The sequence below is a fragment of the Macaca mulatta genome, chromosome 17 (assembly GCF_049350105.2).
Source record: "Macaca mulatta isolate MMU2019108-1 chromosome 17, T2T-MMU8v2.0, whole genome shotgun sequence".
NCBI classification, from domain to species: Eukaryota; Metazoa; Chordata; class Mammalia; order Primates; family Cercopithecidae; genus Macaca; species Macaca mulatta.
The window spans coordinates 86,040,657-86,060,287 of record NC_133422.1 but is presented as its reverse complement, the minus strand read 5'-3'; the positions used below and the strand labels follow the sequence as shown (position 1 = coordinate 86,060,287).

Here is a 19,631-nt window from a genome sequence, read left to right as displayed (position 1 = left end):
TGTCTCCAGTTTGTTTTCTGTTGTCATAATAGATTGCCACAGACTGAATAATGTGAAAGAAGTTTATTTGGTTCATGGTTCTGGGGGCTGGTAAATGTGAGAACACGGTGCCTCATCTGGTAGCCTTTGTGCTGTGTTGTAATATAGAGAAAAGCATCATATGGTGAGAGAGGGCAAGAGCACAGGAGACAGAGAAGGAAATCAGACTAAACTCATTCTTTTATCAGAAGCCCACTGCTATGATAATGGTATTAATCTATTTATGAGGGCAAAGCCCTTGTGATGTAATCATCTCTTAAAGATCCACCTCTTAATACCCTCACAATGGCAATTAAATTCTAACATGAGATTTGGAGGGGACATTCAAAGCATAACAAATATTTTTAAAATGTAGCATTATCTTGAATAATGCTTAATCTGAGGAGTTCCAAAATTAGCACCTTCTTTCTTGCCCATGGCTCTGAACACTTTGAGAAATAAAACAGCAAATATTAAATCAATGTTACTGATAGAGACCAGGTTGGAATATATACTCTGGTGTGAGATGCAAGTGTGATTTCTAACACTGAGCAGAATTAGACAGTCTTACAAACCTAAGCACTAATTCCTCCTACATTTAAGAAATTTATGGCAGGGTACAGTGGCTCATGCCTGTAATCCCAGCACCTTGAGAGGCTGAGGGGGGTGGATTGTTTGAGCCCAGGAGTTTGAAATCAGCCTGAGCAACATGGCAAAACTCTGTCTCTACAAAAAAAGATGCAGAAATTAGCTGGGCGTGGTGGCATGTTCCTGATTCAGGAAGCTGAGGTGGGAGGTTCGCCTGAGCCCAGGCGAGGTTGAGGCTACAGTGAGCCATGATCATGCCACTTCACTCCAGCCTGAGTTACAGAATGAGACTCTGTCTGGAAAAAAAATGTGCAGAGCCCCTGTATCGTCAGAAGTACCAGGAAGAGTGTGCTCCAAATAATGCATGGCTTTCCACTGAAACAGAGAATCCCCCCACTATTTTATATATCCCAATTAGAAAAACATGATTGTAGCAATGGAATCTATAGAATGTTTTTGCACAGAATGATGACAAATCTAACAATATAGGTTTAGAGTTTCCTATAGTACTGGGTAGCTGTACTATATAGCTGTACTATATAGGCTTGCACCATCATGCCCCTCTAAGCTTTGCATTTTTATTTATCTATTTATTTATTTTTGTAGAGACAGGGTTTTGCCATATTGTCCAGGCTGGTCTTCAACTCCTGGAGTCAAGAGATCTTGCCTGCCTCAGCCTCCCAAAGTGCAGGGATTACAGGCGTGAGCCACCAGACTCTGCACTTTTTATTACTGTTGATCTATGTTACAATACCTTTGTTGTAGTTGACTGACAGCGATGCAAAATAATTCTTATTTATAGACATGCAAACATATTCTATTAGGTGATGTCAAAGAGATTTTTTTTCTCTGTACAATGGAAGAGGCAATTTTGCCTTTATTTGCAAGTTCATTTCAGTATTTCTGATTTATAATTGTGATTGTTCTTTGGATTATCTGAACAGATTTTAGCATCTTACCAGCTCCCTCATTGATAATGAGTTACGTAAAAATTTTCACATATGTTCACTTTTTTATCTATATAAGACTCAGAATTTTACCTTTTAAAAAATCCTTTAGAAAAGAAATGAGTTTTCACTTTGGTGATTCTTAAAATATCATTTTCTCCTTTTTTCAAAACAAAATTATTTTAAAATATATTTTCTACTGGGGACGTGAATTCAATACAAATAAATGTAGGAGCAATAAAATTACGAATGGTAATGAAAAGATATAAGTACAACTTTAAATCACTGAGGGATGAAAGAGGCGTAACACTATCTCTGCAACTCTCCCAGTGAACATGAAGGTAAGAAGCAACCAACCTATATACCAATATACATACATTTCACCTTGTAACCAATGTAAGCAGAATCAGTGCAACATATACACACCTATTTTAAGTGTAACTCTTATTTTTTGAGATACAAATGAAGCTAGACTTTATTTTCCCTTGTGCAATAAGACCTTAGCAATAATGAAATACAACCATTGTTCTTGAAAAGATATTTAAAAACAAACTATGAACATTTTAAAGGAAAGACAGAGGAAATTTTATATCAAAAAAGAAAAAATAGAGCGGAAGCCTTGGTCAGGAGGTGTAGAAATAGACAAACAAGTAAATAACTGGATCACTTTATCCTTGCCCTAAAGGATGGGAGTTTACCAGGGGAGACAAACACACAGTCATAGATCACTTCACGATGGAGATACATTCAAGGAAATGCATCGTTAGGTAATTTTATCATTGTGCAAACATCATAGAGTGTAGTTATACAAACCTAGATAGTATAGCCTACTACACACCCAGGCTATATGGTAGAGCCCATTGCTCCTAGGCTAAAAACCTGTACAGCATGTGTCTACTAAATACTGTAGGCAGTTGTGACACAATGATACATATTTGTGTACTTAAGTATATCCAAACACAGAAAAGGTACAGTAGAAATATGGTATTATAGTCTTATGGAACCACTGTCCTATGTGTAATCAGTTACTGACCAAAATGTCATTACGTGGCAAATGACTGTACAGATAAATAATTACAAAAAGGTAAAATAATGTATTAGTTTCCTGTGCTGTTATAACAAATTACCAAAACTTAGCAGCTCAACATAAAATATATTATCTCACAGTTTGATAGATCAACATGAATCTTGCCGGGCTAAAATCAAGGTATTAGGAGGGCTGCATTGTCTCCTGGAGTCTCTGAGGAAGAATTTGTTTTAAACTGGCTTCAGGTTATTGGCAATATTCAGTTCTGGGTGGCTGTTAAACTGGGATTATTTTTGCTTGCCAGCTGGCAGTGGGGTCATTCTCAGTGGGTGGGTAGAGACCATCCACACTCCCTAGCTCATGGCCGCCTTCATTGTTAAAGCCAGTAATGGCAGGTCAGGTCCTTCTCACACTTTCATTTTCTCTGCTCCTTTCTGCCTCATCTCTTCTGCCTTACTTTTCTACTTTCCTCCTTGGCTTTTAAGATCTCATGTGATTACCTTGGGCCCACCCTACCTTGAGGTCATTTGGCCTTAATTACATCTCCAGAGTCCCTTTAGCACAGTGCCTAGATTCATGTTTGAATAACTTGATTTGAGGAATCTTGGGACAGGAGACATCTATAGAATTATGACTACCACAGATTGTGGGTCAATACTCATGTTCTATATAGGGTACATGCAAAGCTCTGCACCAAGATGCTAGTGACTACACTGAGGGCACTGAAATTGTCATCACAATGCCTGTCACTTTTAGCAATCTTTTTGCCACCACTGCAGTGATTGTCTTTAGCACAAATATGCCTATCAAACTAGTATTAAGAATTTTGATATTTTGAGTGCTAACCATCCTAGGGAGGGTATTTAGAAAATGTCCATTTTAGCTTTACTCTTTCTTTTTGCAGCCTCCTTGTCCTTGAACTCAGGCAGGAGTCATCAGGCATTTGGCCAGAGAGCAATCTAACATAAAAATCCTACGCATAATGTTTTCCCTTTGACAACAAGTCCATTATACTTGAAACAATCTTCTACAGAACTATCTTTTTCCCCCTAAGAATGAGTTCGTCAGAGGTTTCTTAGGCTTTCACGTAAACAGACTCATGCCATTCCTACCTCCTAAGACCTATGGGCTCTGCCAGACAAACACAGATCCAGGACAAACATAGATCCATTTTAAACGGAAATGCTTGTTACACAATGCTGCAAAGACGAGCAATGGAACCTTCATTTTCCTTAGAATTGGAGTATGGTTTCTTTGAACTTCCCAATTCTTGGTCTGTGAAAAATTCAACACCCTTGCTACGATTTCTGTAAATTATCTTCCAGCTTACTTCTTCACGGTCCTGTCTCTTCCCTCTCCTATATTTGGGTATATTGATCAGTTAGGACCTGCTTTAGCAGCGTGTAACAGAAATGCAACAGCAATGGCTCAATGAAATAAGGGAGTATTTCTCCCAATCTAGTTCCACAGGGTCACCGTTGACTCAGGCTCTTTTCATCTTTCTGGCCCTCTATCTTCAGGGTACTGACATTACCCTCCTGCTTGCCAGGTGACTGCTGCACCGGTAATAGCCTGATCATACCACTGGCAGGAAAACGGGAAAAGGAAGAGTTGACGAGTCACCTACATTAGGAAACCCAAATCCCCATCAGTCCATCACTCGTGTCTCATTGATGAGAACTGTGTACCTGGGTACAATTTCACCCTGAACAAATGAGGTTCTGTTAATAAAGAAGAACGAGGAGTGGGTATTCGTCAGGTGTTCGTAGTGACTGCTCCAATAGGTGCCTTCTCACTTCTAATTTAAACCAACATATGCAAACAGGCCTGTCATGTGTCAGTTTCAACTAAAGATCACTCCGCGCCAAACATTCCGACAGTCTGATAATTTTGCTGAAGACTCTGGTTTCATCGGGAAAGAGGGAGTCTCTCAAACATCTTATTGGCTGCACTTACCATGCTTTCTTACCCCTCAATTCACACAAACAGAGCCACTGCATCTAACACAGGGTTCCGAAGATGAAGGCCTATGCCTGCCATTAATATAATAATTCCTCAGTCTGTTACATACACAGCACTTTGATATAAAAATATATTTTAACAAGAAGGAAATATTCATGCTCTTCATATACATTCTCAAACAATGTATGTTCCACATTCACATAATTGCTATCTCCAAGAAGTTGATCTCACAGTCCATATTGAGAAAAACTGTTGTCATGTTGTAAAGGAAGCAGCCTTTTAAAACTATTTCCTTGAGCTTAACTTGATTTTTTTTAATTCTGGAAGAATAAGGTTGTAGCAGCTTGATTGTAGAGAGTCTGAAAGTTTACATTAGAAGTTAGGAGACTGGGTTCTATTTTTTGCTGTAACATTAAGAATGACTGCTGTAAGAAGTTACAGGTGTTGTGTCTGTTTTGATCTACATGTGCCTTTTCTGTAAAATAGAGTAGCTCAGCATGCGTAAGTTCCAAAAAGTTCTGAGTTGTGAGAGATCAAACACTTGTATTATTATTATTATTATTATCATTGTTATTATTTTGAGATGGAGTCTCACTCTGTTGCCCAGGCTGGAGTGCACTGGTGTGATCTCGGCTCCCTGCAACCTCTGCCACCCGGGTTCAACCGATTCTCCTGACTCAGCCTCCCTAGTAGCTGGGATTACAGGTGTGCACCACCACGCCTGGCTAATTTTTGTGTTTTTAGTAGAGACGGGGTTTTGCCATGTTGGCCAGGTTGGTCTTGAACTCCTGACCTCAGATGATCCACCCACCTCAGCCTCACAAAGTGCTGGGATTACAGGCATGAGCCACTGTGCCCAGCCAAGATCAAACACTTGTAATTAGCTGTTGCTTTAAGAGAAAGGAGGAAGAAAATAAGCAAAGGAAGATGGGGATGGGAGGAGAGAATCATATGGAAGCAGAGAGGCAGACCTGGAGAGACAGGAAGGAGGGACAGAATGAAGGGGCGGTGGAGAACCCAGTAGAGTAGGAATGACCAAAGGAAAAATGTAGCTACCTTGTATTCTACTTTTGACTATGACTAGGTAGTTATTTCTGTCTTGGTCAATTTCTGAAAAAGACTTTGATACACCCACTCTGTGCCATAGTACATGCTGTTTCTTCAGTATGAGGACACTAGTTCATATCAGCAAGCATTCCTTTCTCTATCACTGTGCCTGGCTTATTCCTAGCCACTCTTCTAAATCGGCACAGAAAGCACCATCTCTGCAGGGGAGTTTTCAAGCCTTTGCCTGCCCCCTAAATTCATAACCATTTTGAGCTATGAGCTTCTCTATGTGCTCTTATAGTTCCTTATGATAGCTTCTTCTATCAGACTTACCTGTATATACAAGTGTATTCATTTATTCTGTAAAGCATTAGGTCAATGGAGTTTATTGAGTAGATATCATGAAGGAAAGCATATGATAGGTAATAGGTTCAAAGAGAAATAAGTTAGTGTTGCTTTCAAGGACTGAATATTCTACCAGGATAAATAACTTAAAGGGAAAGATAAATGCTATAATAATGATATGCACATAATTCCATGGAAGCTAAGAGGAGAGGTACATAGACAAAGCTAAAGGAGTCAGAGGAAGCTTTCCAGAGAAGATTCCTAAGAATAAGAACAATCTAGCAAAAGAGGAAGCACTAGCAGCAGGCATGCCAAGCAGAGGGCACAGCATAGGCAAAGGACAAGAGAGAGAGAAATGGCACAGCTTGGGCTGTGAGAAGTCACTGCTGCAGGAAAGACCTGTCCTGGTAGTGGTGAACAAGGGACATTTACGGCAGGGTATGTGTACAAATTCAAAGTTTATCCTAAAACCCATGGAACCCATGGAGAGGTTTAACTGTCTGGGATGTGACATGATCACGCTACAAAATCATGGATGCTACAAAAATTATTTAATTTTTTTTGAATTGTTGATTTTAAAAATACTGAATTAGAACCACATATTTCCTTCTATGTCTTGCCTACTATCCAGTGAATTTCTTTGAAGGCAGGGATGATGTTTTATTTGCATCTTTTCACTCAGCAAAGTTTCAGCACATAGTAGGTAGGCGTTTAATAAATGTTTGTTGAATGAATAACAATAAGTGAAAATAAGTGAATTTAAAAAATGAATAGGAGAATTTGAGTGAAAAGAAAAGTAACATTGTTAAATATATTCAGGGATGCTGTTAAATTGCACACAAGATGAGAAAGGCTAAGATACGTCCATGTATCTAAAATCTAAAACAAAAGCTTCCTAACTCTGAAGTTGCAGTGATTTGAGTCATGGAGCTATTTTTTAAACTCTTAGTTTATTTTTTAAGATGGAGTCTTGCTCTGTTGCCCAGGCTGGTGCAGTGGTGTGATCACGGCTCAGTGCAACCTAGACCTCCCAGGCTCAAGTGATCCTTCCACCTTACCCTCCCTCCAGGAGCTGGGACCCCAGGCATATGCCACCATGTCTGGTTAATTTTCAAATTGTATTTAATTTTTTGTAGAGATGGGGGTCTCCCTATGTTGCTGAAATTCCTGGCCTCACATAACCCTCCCATCTCGGCCTCCCAAAGGGCTGGGATTACAGATGTGAGCCACTGTGCCTGGCCTGTTAAAGCCTGAAATCTTGAAAGTAAAATGTCTTTACAATATGGTGAATAGGAATTGTTAATGAGTTTAAAGAAGAGGCAGATGTGAATTGTTAGAAGGTATTTTCTTCCTAATGCTAATAGGCAAATACTAATATGTAAATGGCATTTAATCAGTAAACTGTAATATTAATGATATCATTTTTACTTAAGGAAAAAAGCATCCTTGGCTAGGACAGGTACATTTTTTGAAATATTAATCCTACATTTTATGTCACATTTATATTCTAGATTTTAAATCAGTCATATAACCCATCTTGTGCTACTTCTAGGATGGTGCCTAGGAGTAAGTAGTAACCAGCTTCCATGTTTTAAATTCCAACCATATTTCAGGAAGGATAAACGCAGGCAAAAATAGTAAGTGGAGAATTGCTATCATCTCTCTTAATTAGCTATACCAATGGAAGCCTAGTTCTTCAAGACAGTGAATCCCTAACTACGATTGAACCTGTATTTGGTATCACAGGATATTAAACTGCAGGCCCAATTCTTAGGGAATAAACAGTTTGAAGATAACTGATCTTGAAGACGCACATCTACAAAATATGATAAATTTTATATATGGTTTTAATCTTTATTGCAAGGATCTCCAAATCCATTATGGACAGATTAATCCTCATAACCTTTATTTGGGAGATGGCAAGTATTGTCTTCGTCTGATATAGTGAAAAATTGAGTCATCTAAGATCTTGGCTTGCATCCAGTTGCAGAGCTGGAACATGAAGAGGAAGGAGAAAAGGATGTTAGATCTGCTGCCACTTGGTTTAGAGCTTTAGTCACTAAAGTTTGGCAGCTATCTAGGTGGTAAATTATACAATTAATTTTCTTCTGAAATTCATTCTTGACAGATGTTTTCCTATTGGTAGATTTCAAAATGTACGCTGCCTAGGAAAGAAACATTTTTTCTCCTCCTAGGATTTCTTCTGGTTGAATTGGAAAATGTTGTTGGTGAAAACAACCTTGCTGTTTCGTTTTAAGTTAAATGAATGCATCATTTAACAAAGCTTGTGTTTTAAAAGCCCGTTTTTCATACTTCAGGCTAATATTTTGTTTCTTTAATTAACTGCCTTAATTAAAATGCCTGATAAATTATATAGTTAATTGCTATGCAATTAAATATATAGCTAAATACTATGCAATTTAACTGTAAATATGTGTACATGTGATGTATGTGATATATATGTGATTTAATTTTATTTAAATTTAATAGTATAAATTTATTTCTTTTTTTTAATATAAATTAAATTTCAACTGTATTTCAGGAAGGCTGAATGCATGCAAAAATAATAAGTGGAAAATTGCTATCATCTCTCTTAATTAATTAGCCTAGTTATTCAGGATGGTGAATTCCTGAGATTGAACCACATATTGGGTTTGGTTTTTTTTTCTTTCTTTTTTTTTTTTAAGACAGGGTCTCACTCTGTTGCCCAGGCAAACAGGCAAATATATATAACCATATTCATATATAACTATAAATGTAATATATGTATGATGTAAAGATATATGTTGTATGATTTTAAAAAAACAGTAAAACCAACACCCGTATATCTAGCATTCAGCTTCAGAAATGCATTACCAATAACTCTGAAGCCCCCTTTCTTCATTTCTGGGGGTAACCACTGAATGATGTGTTTATCATTTCCTTGATTTCTTTATAGGCTTTCTACATATGAACCTATACCCTAAACAAAAAACAACATATTGTTGAGTTTCATCTGTTTTTGAATTCTATATAAATGGGATTATACTATATGTATTTTTTGACTTGCTTATGTCATTTTAACTCCAGAACTTAATTTTATTACATATATACCATAATGTATTTTTCATTCTTGTGTCAGTTGCCATTTGGTGATTTCCTGGTTTTTTTTTGTTTTGTTTTGTTTTTTTTTGTTTTTTTTGCTATTGCAAACAATGCTGCTATGGAAATTTCTGGAAGCATTTCTTGCCTTATCCTGGGTTCTCATGAAAACAGAACTTGATCCACTTGTTTACAGATAGTTTATTTGGAAAGTGATCTTAGGAAGTAGGAGTGAGGAACCAGGGATATGAAACAGATGAGAGGAAACCAATAGAGGATGTTGTCTTTATTGACTGAATATTTGTGTCCTTCCAAAATCTATATGTTGAAGACCCAATCCCCAGTGTGACTATATTTGGACATTGGGCTTCTAAAGAAATAATTAAGGTTAAATGAGGTCATAAGACTGAAGCCCTCATCCTATAAGATTAGTGTTTTCATAAGAAGAGACAGCAGAAAGTTATTTCTTTCTCCCACTCTCTGACATGGAAGGATATAGTAAGAAGGTGGCCATTTGCAAGCCAGGAAGAAAGCCCTCACCAGGAACCAAATCAGCAGGCACCTTGATCTAATGCTTCTAGACTCCAGAAGTGTGAGAAAATAAATTCCTGTTCTTTGAGTCACCCAATTTATGGTGTTTCATTCTGGCAGCCTGAACCAACTAAGGCATTATCCATTGCAGTGGATACAGGTGTAGTGAGTACTTGCAATTTTATGTTGGCCCTGAATCCATTTTGAGTATAGGGTTAACTGTCTTCTACTAGAAACAGGATTTAGTCACCTTTGATCCAGTTTTCAACTCTCTGCCTCCTGCCAGTTCCTCAGTGTGGTCTATCTAGATATCTGCCCTACATAACCACCTCCTGTTAACCACTTCCCTATGAAACATAGAGACACAACCTACTGGACTCATCACACTGACACTCATACCTCTCATGGAATGTGCAGATGTGCCATAGTGATCACTTCTAAGTCACAGTGTGGCTTATGGGTCTTATGTCTAATTCCATCAATTAGAACTCCTCATGGGAAATCTGCTTGGGTGCCCTGCACCCCAATAAAGGCCTCAGCCTGCATCAAGGGTGACTAAATCCTGTTTCTAGTATGAGACAGTTAACCCTGTGCTCAAAATGGAGTCATGTCTATACTTAGACCTTATATATTTAGCCCTATACTCAAATGGAGTCCGCCTACAGGTCTACCTCTCTATCTTCTGGTTGAGCACAATCCCCTTGAGACCTTCCCATCAGCCCTGATTAGTAACTCTCTTCTCTCTTGGACCTGTAAGTAATAAATGATTGCTGTTATTTTGAGTATTTTGTTGTGTGCCTTCTCTCCTGACTGACACACTTGGATGCGATGTTTCTCCCAGTCATAGTTATTTTTCTAGAGATGGGCTATCTTGACCAATCTCTTAAGATACAAATCTTAAATACAGGTCAGACAGGAGCCACATGGTACCTGCCAGTATAAACAAGTGTCCTGTGAGGACACCTGGTCATAGGTTAAACATTAGGTAGTCCATCAGGATAAAGAAGTATCTGGGAAAGGCACACTAAATTTCTATAACCAAATCCTTGAGGTCCCCATCAGGGTAGGGCTAGAGTTTATGGCTATTCTCAGGAGAGGTACCTCAAGATCAAATTAGAAAGAAATGAAACAAAAATGTGTCCTATTGTGTTGATGTTCTCTGGGGGGAGTTTTTTTGAAAGACTAAACTGCAAAAAAACAGACACAAATACATGTATATTGTCTTTTATGTTTACCTATGTGTTAGTGTTATTTCTTTCTTCATGTGAATTACAGCAAGTCTAATACCCTTTCATTTCAGGCTGAAAAACTTGTTTTTGTATTTCTTATAGAGTTAGTCTGCTGGAGACCAATTTTTAAAGTTTTTGCTTATCTGAGAATTACTTAATGTACCCTTTGTCTTTTGAATATTAGTTGCACTGAACATAAAATTCCTCACTGACAATCTTTTTCTTTTAGCATTTTGAATACAATTACCTTCTCTTATCCGTGGTTTCACTTTTCACAGTTTCAGTTACCTATGGTTAACTACAGTCTGAAAATATTAAATGGAAAATTGCAGAAATCACCAATTCATAGGTTTTTAATTGCACACCATTCTGAATAGAATGATGAAATCTTGCACCATCCTGCTCCATCCCACCCAGGACACAAATCATCCTTTTTTTTGCAAAGTATCCAGGATGTACACAGTACCTGTTCATTAGTCACTTAGTAGCAGTCTCAGTTATCAGATCAACTGTAGTAATAACCCAGTACTTGTGTTTAAATAACCCTCGTTTAACTTAAAATGTTCCTAAAGCAGAAGGGTTGTGATGCTGGCAATTTAGATATGCCAAATAGAAGCCATAAAGTGCTTTCTTTAAGTGAAAAGCTGAAAGTTCTTGACCTGATATGAAAAGAAGAAAAATTGTGTGCTGGGGTTGCTAAGATCTGTGGTAAAAATTAATCTACCTATGATATTGTAAAGAAGAAAAGAAGAAATTCATGCTAGTTTTGTTGTTGCATCTCCAACTGCAAAAGTTACAGTGCTTAGTTAAGACAGAAAAGGCATTAAATTTGTGGATAGAAGACATGAACAGAAACGAATTCCAATGAACAGCAATAGAGTTTGATGTTATCTGCAGTTTCAGGCATCCACTGGTGGTCTTGGAATATATCCCTTGTGAACAATTGGAGACTGCTTTATATAATTCCGTGGTCTCCTGGCTTCATGATTTCTGATGGGAACTCAGCTGTTAATCTTGAAGATTCTTTGCATGTGAGGAGTTGTTTCTTTGTTTTTTGACAGTTTGATTATGATGTGTCTAGATGTGGATCTCTGAGTTTATTCTACCGTGAATGTGTGGAGATATTAGGAGGTTAACATTTTTCATTAAATCTGGGAAGTTTTCAGTGATTGTTTCTTCAAATATTCTTTCTTCCCCTTTATCTCTCTCTTTTCTTTCTGGAACTTTCATTATGCATGTGTTTGCAATGCTTGATGGTCTCTAACAGTTCTCTGATGCTCTATTCATCTTTTTAAAAATTCTTTTTAATTTCTGCTTCTTAGATTGGATAATCTCAACTGATGTATCTTAAAGTCTGCCAGTTCTCTCCTGTGTAAGTTGAAATCTGCTGTTGAGACTCTCTAGGAAATTTTAAATTTCAGATATTTTAATGTACTTGTTTATATTCTTATTTCCCTCACCAGAATGTGAGCTGTTTAGAGAAAGGACTAGAAAGGACTAGATCATATTTGTTTTTTAGCCCTAGCATTGGGAACATAGAACATACTAAGTGCTCTATAAATAGAATTGAATTAATTAATGTAAATCAAGTTTAATATACAAATAGTGTGTACCATGCAAACACAGCTAGACCCACTAGATTCTCTGGAGGATTCTTTCACCATTTGATAAACTATTTTTTATTATATAAAATCAGTTCTAGAATAAATAGAAAGATCAGAAATTTCTTGATTTATCCTGTATGACAGCATAGTGTTGTGGTCAGAGTGCCAGCTTCTGAATGAGACAGACTGGGTTCACATTCTTTCTCTGCCACTTACTGACTGTGTAGCCTAGGGAAAGTGGCCTCCTATAGGCTTAAATTTCACTTCCTGTAAAGCAAAGAGTTGCTATAAGCATGAAGTGACATATAGATGGATAGAAAATAACTGGCACAGTTCTAGATACATAGAATACATTCAATAAATTGTATCATTAATAAAATGACCAATATGCCACTCTAAAGAACACCACGGATCAATCTCATCAATGTATAGAGACATAGCATTTTCAAATAAAATGTTATTTCATATGATTAATCATAAGTATACAAATATTTCCTTATGACTAGATAACCTTTTTCCTGAACTCAAGAATGTGTCAACATATGGGATTCTAATAATAGACTGAATTTCTTTGCCAAAGATCTATGGTAAAAACTAATCACCTATGGTATTGTAAAGAAGAAAAGAAGAAACCTATGCTAGTTTTTTTGTTGCATCTCAAACTGCAAAAGTTACAGAGCTTAGTTAATACAGAAAACGTATTAAATTTGTGGGCAGAAGACATGAACAGAAACATATTCCAATTGCCAGCAGTAGGTCAATCTTTCCTTTATAATTGATAGGATGTTGATAGCACTGCCAGGTTTCTTTCCTTAAATTATTATATGCATTGCTTCATTAATCTATAAGGTTTTTCTCAAGTGGATTTACATTGTCTATGGAATCAAATACTTAATTTAAGCCCCACCTTCATATTTTGCTTCACCACATTTATTTAATTTTTATTTTATTTTAATTTTTTCTCCTGACATTTCCCCATGCTAACTTTGGACTAGAAATAAGGTGGATCATCTCTCCTTTCAAATCTCTTCTGCTCTTCTGCTCTTCTGCCTCTTTCTGTGCGTTCATTTCATACCTTCTCCCAAAACTGTAACTTGAATTTTTTCCTCAGGTTTATTTTAAATGTGTATATATTCACATAATAATCATGTCTTTTCTGAATTTTCCTATACATTTTTGTGTTTATTATTAGGTGAATGCTATTATTACCTAAAATACCTTTATTGTCCTTTTCTACAACTAGATTATAGTCTTCTATAATAGAAAAGTCTAGTTACTTTTGTAGACTCCACTAGCAATACTTATGATTACTGAGGAAATATTTGGTGATTTTGAAACCAACTTTACACATCACGCTTTGTAAAAATTCAGTTTTATCTAGTCATTCTTTTCCAATTGTGAAGAAACCATTTCATGTCACTTTTTAGAACACTTAATGTGCTCTGATCAAATGCATCTGTTTAAAATTTTGTTTCTCTGTACACATAAAAGTTTAAACTATATGATCTTTTACAAGTTGAGTTTATCAAGGAGTAGGTATGTCTATTCCACTGTGTGATAGTTGCCATAGAAATGAATGAATGAGGATGTTATTAATTTGGTGATTTTAGGGTGGAGGAATACAGTTCAGAGTGAGAATACTCTGTATGTGAAATAAATATAGACCTGCAATTGCTGGAGAGAAAATTCAATAGGGGCAAAAACAGTTGCTGATTTTCTGTGGTGTTTATTTAGTTATTGAGACAGAGTCTGGCTCTGTCACCCAGGCTGGAGTACAGTGGCGCAATCTCAGCTCACTGCAACCTCTGCCTCCTGGGTTCAAGTGATTCTCCTGTCTCAACCTCCCTAGTAGCTGGGATTACAGCCGCCCGCCACCACGCCCAGCTAATTTTTGTATTTTTAGTAGAGATGTGGTTTCACCATGTTGGTCAGGCTGTTCTCAAACTCCTGACCCCGTGATCTGCCCACCTCGGCCTCCCAAAGTGCTGGTATTACAGGCGTGAGCCACCGCGCCCGGCTGTGGTGGTGATTTTTTTGTCCAGTGTAGGCAGGCTGGAGAGAAGGGACTGTTGGGGAGAGTTCTGGTTTTTAGTATCTACTTAACATCCCTCTGGGGCAGCTGTTTTGTGTTTTGTAATATATAGAACCGGGAAAGACAAATAAAATGAGAAAATGTAGCCTATCTCTTTTTAGCAAGGGAAAAACCAAATGTTTTTGTAGTAACATGATAGCAGAGTTTTGTTTGTGACCTGACAACAGAGAGAGGAGGAAAAACTGTTCTGTTCTTCGCAAAGGATAGAACAGGAATTTGATAAAGTGTGACTAATAATTGAAGATAAATAAAGTGAATGCCTAGTGTTACCTTTAGTTTTCTTTTTAATCTCTTCAAAATATGCTTCATTCACGAATGACTATACTGCTCTGATGGCATAAATAATTATTTAAGGTAGACATATATACTTTTGACTTGTTTTCCAGTTACCTTATGTTATAGAAATGCGGATGTTGAATCAAGAAAATTTTAGAAGCTACCACTTATTGTGTGACATTCCCCAACTTATGGTTCGAGTTACGATTTTTTTCAACTTTAAGACGGTGCAAAAGTGATACGCATTACATAGAAACAGTCCTTTGAGTATTGATGTTTTCCCATGCCAGCAGTATGTGGTACAACACTCTTGTGATGCTGGGCAACAACAGCTGTCAATCAGCCACGGGATCCCAAGGTTAGACAACCAGTATGCTACATTATCCCATGTTGCCAGATGATTTTGCCCAACTCTAGGCTAATGTAAGTGTTCTGAGCACGTTTAAGGTAGGCTGGGCTAAGGTATGATGTTTGGTAGGTTAGATGTATTAAATGCATTTTTTTTTTTTTTTTGAGATGGAGTCTCGCTCTGTTGCCCAGGCTGGAGTGCAGTGGCGCAATCTTGGCTCACTGCAACCTCTGCCTCCCTGGTTCAAATGATTCTCCTGCCTCAGCCTCCAGAGTAGCTGGGATTACAGGCACCCTCCACCAGGTCTGTCTAATTTTTTGGATTTTCAGTAGAGATGGGGTTTCACCATTTTGGCCAGGCTGGTCTTGAACTCCTGCCCTCAGGTGATCCACCCGCCTCAGCTTCCCAAAGTGCTAGGATTACAGGTGCGAGCCACTATGCCCGGCTTTAAATGCATTTTTGATTTAGGATATGTTCAACTTATGATAGATTTATCAGGATGTAACCTTATCACAAGTTGAGCAGGTTCTGCCTTTTAAACAAGGGCAAAAGAACTAAAACGTAAACAGCTTCTAGAATATTGAACTTGTAACTCTTTATCTATTCCATTATAGTGTCAACATTCAGCAATGCTGACAGGAAAGCTATCTCCTATTTAATTAGAATCCTTATATTTCAAACTCTATTCCTCAATTCTTGGTGCTGGTAAGGAATGCATCCTTTATCAGAGCTAGATTTACCAATGGAGTCTAGCTTCTCAGCTTCTCACTTGCAGGGGGCCTTGGGAGGGATCCCAGCATTCTGTTACATGGATGTATATTTTCATAACATTTGCAAAATTAAGATATTTTAATTGTGCTTAGTTGGATTACTATCACTCATCCATACTTACTGTTATCATGCTTTCCCTTGGTGCTAGATAGCAGGAGAATGGTCATGGGCATTTGTGGATCTGCTAAAGGGAAGTCAAATGTTGAATGCATGTATTTTGGTGTGGTGGATGGTGGACATATTTTTATAGTTCACAGACTCACTTCTATGTGTAGTTCAGTTGTTGCTAGTTATCCCATGACAGGAATTGTTTCCAGGAGTATTACTACTTGGTACCCACTGGTGACTTACCTAGTGTCATGAAATAAAGATGTAGGACCAGATATTGTAAAATCAAATAAGCTTGTCCTGTGACACTTGCCACTGGACTTACATGGGAAGTGGGAACAAATAAGTGTTGAAGGCTTTGCAGATGCCACTTCTGCTGTGAGCCCTGTACTATCAGTCATGGTCAACCCCACTGTGTTCTTCGACGTCGCCGTCAACAGCGAGCCCTTGGATCGTGTCTCCTTCGAGCTGTTTGCAGACAAGTTTCCAAAGGCAGCAGAAAACTTTCATGCTGTGAGCACTGGAGAAAAAGGATTTGGTTATAAGGGTTCCTGCTTTCACAGAATTAATCCAGGGTTTATGTGTCAGGGTGGTGACTTCTTATGCCATAATGGCACTCTGGTGGCAAGTCCATCTACGGGGAGAAATTTGATGACAAGAACTTCATCCTAAAGCATATAGGTCCTGGCACCTTGTCCATGGCAAATGCTGGATCCAACACAAATGGTTCCCAGTATGTCATCTGCACTGCCAAGACTGAGTGATTGGATGGCACGCATGTGGTCTCTGGCAAGATGAAAGAAGGCATGAATATTGTGGAGGCCATGGTGCACTTTAGGTCTGGGAATGGCAAGACCAGCAAGAAGATCACCATTGCTGACAGTGGACAACTCGAATAAATTTGACCTGTATTTTATCTTAACCACCAGACCATTCCTTCCGTAGTTCAGAAGAACAGTCCTCCACCTCTTTTGCTCGCAGTATCCTAGAATCTTTGTGCTCTAGCTGCAGTTCCCTTTGGGTTCCATGTTTTCCTTGTTCCTTTCCATGCCTAGCTGGATTGCAGAGTTAAATTTATGATTATGAAATAAAAGCTAAATAACAAAAAACAATGAGGGTTGAAGTGTTCCGATCCAGAAGCTGATCTATGAAAGATTTTTCTATTTGTCAGACTCATAAAATTATAAGCAGAGAATTGGTTCTCATCAACACCTAATCCAACACCTAATCAAAATGGAAAATATCCCTTATTGGGAATATTTGATAATGTAGCATATACAATGATCAGTGTATCATATATTTTTTTTATTGTTGGGGGAATTATACAATGGAGAATTGATCAGAATGTGTTTTTATAGGGCACAAACCTGTGGGTTCTAAAAAAGCACATGTCTGTGTGAAGTCACGTTTTTGAGCATCCTAAATTCATTTTTTAAAAATTCAATTGACCATCCTAGAAGGAAGATTGAATTGTCTCTCTATTCTTTCTCTATAAAGTTACACAGAACCATTGTCATATGATGAGGTAAAATATGGAACATGTAAAGGTATACTACACAGACAATAGAAATATTTTTTGAATTTTTGATGTTTGTGATAGTTGTCAGTTTTTTAAAATTTTGCAGTTTGTTGTAATTTCATTTTTCATTCTGAAAATACTGTTCTTCTGAGTAACTAATTTGTTATTCTTTTCCTTAAGTATCCCCCAAATTATACGTTTAACAGACCATTTGTATTTGCCCTTCTGTGCTATGTAATGATATTTAAAGGGTCTTACCAATTTAGTTAAAACATTGAGACACTGAAAACATTTTTTGAAACTATATAGAAACAGCATAAAATTTTTCATATGTTGTATGCTCATTTCATATGCTCATTCCTTTTTTTCTAAGAACAACAATCTTAGTTTTAAAACTATTTCTTTGTGTGTTATATTCTGAACACCATTGCTGTCCAATAGAACTTTGTGTGATGATGGAAACGTACTATATCTAGACTGTATAATATGATAGCCACTAACCATATGCACTGGAAATGTAGCTGGTGAGTCTGAGGAACTAAGATGACAACTTTATTTAATTTACATTTACACAGCCAAGTGTTTGGCTATGTAACACAGTTTATACCTTCAATCAACTTTGGGATTAATCCTTCATGTCCTATCCACATTTCTATCTAGTCACTGAGTATGGATTCTATGTCTCTATGAAGTAAAATCCTAACTCATAACTAATATAACATGTATTATTCAGAAAAGTGTGTTTTATTTTTCAATATCTCTCAAATCAAATATTCTTGTATTCTGATTATGTTGTAGACATTTTTATAGACAGGTCTTATTTATTTTGTTTACATTTTGCAGATACTGGAAAGCTTAACACAGTTTTGTGGAAATTCCCCATTAAAACATGCTTTTCAACGTGTAAAATCAATCAACTCAAGGATGCTTTATTTTGGGGAAATGATGCATGGAATCCAATCAATAATGACATTCTGTTTGCCTAAAAGTTGTGCTTACTAAACTGAGCTTGGCAAAAGTTTGACACATTCAATAAATTGAGACTTGGTGCTATATCAGAATTAACAACTCTTAGCTAGATACTTCATATATTCTACAAATATAGAGTGATAGACAAGGCAGATGCAGCCATGACCTGCCCCCTGGAAGATGACTGTTTATACCCAAGAACAATTCCTGGAATGTAACAGGAAACTGCACATGACCATATATCTAAGCTGGGTATTTCTCTGGGCTTCCTGTTAGAGAAATGACGGATTTTCACTCCCCTCCAGGCACAGAAGAAAATCACTCTGAAAACCATACAGAAGAAAATACGTATTTAAAACAAATGTGACTTCCCAATATCTGATTCTTAACACAATAATCTCTAGATAGCTATTGAAACAGTAGGAATTGGAAATCTAAACTAAAGCTTCAGAAAAATTAGGAGCAGTCTAGAGTTTCAGTATATGCAAAATTATTCTGAAATTCAATAGTAGTGCTAAACAATCTCTCAATCTTTAGGCCCACAAAAATATACAGAAGTTTGCAAATTTGAGTCAAGACATTTTTCCTTCTTACTTCTTTATTTACATAATATGCCTATGTTTTAGTCTACTGTTTTCATGCTAATGATTGAAAAATCACAGTTATTTTTCTATCAAATATAGTACCCTGTATGCATATGTAATGTTAAGTATTGTGTTAAAACTAAAATGGTTAGGCAAACATCAACATATTTTTGTGTCAGTTAACTGTGTCCTTGAGGCAAGTGGATGATGAGGCATTTTTTTCAATTTTCACTTAGAATGAACCCTAGCGCTGGGTGCACACCAATTCAGCTTGCTTATAAAAAGGGACACTTATAAAAACCCAGAGTAATAAAAGATTTTTTAGAGGCTCCATTTTGCTTTATATTTTGATATTTGGGTTCTCAGCGTGTAAGTATTTGCTCATTTTTTGGGCAGGGTTCACAGTTTATGTAGAGATATAATTACTTTCTAAAACTTCTGTGTCCCTATAAGAAAAATCCTGACTTAGTGTTTATGTAATGGATTTAAAGGTTTAAAAACATTGTTTCCAATATAATTAAATGATAACAAATTTTGGAAGAAGAAATGAATATTTGTCAAGCTGAAGAAGATAAAGCCACCTA

General features: G+C 37.1%; 1 pseudogene; it reads left to right on the top strand.

The window, feature by feature from the left end:
* Positions 1-16,374: 16,374 nt before the first annotated feature.
* Positions 16,375-16,874, top strand: LOC144336193 (peptidyl-prolyl cis-trans isomerase A pseudogene; annotated as a pseudogene).
* The last annotated feature ends 2,757 nt before the right edge of the window (positions 16,875-19,631 follow it).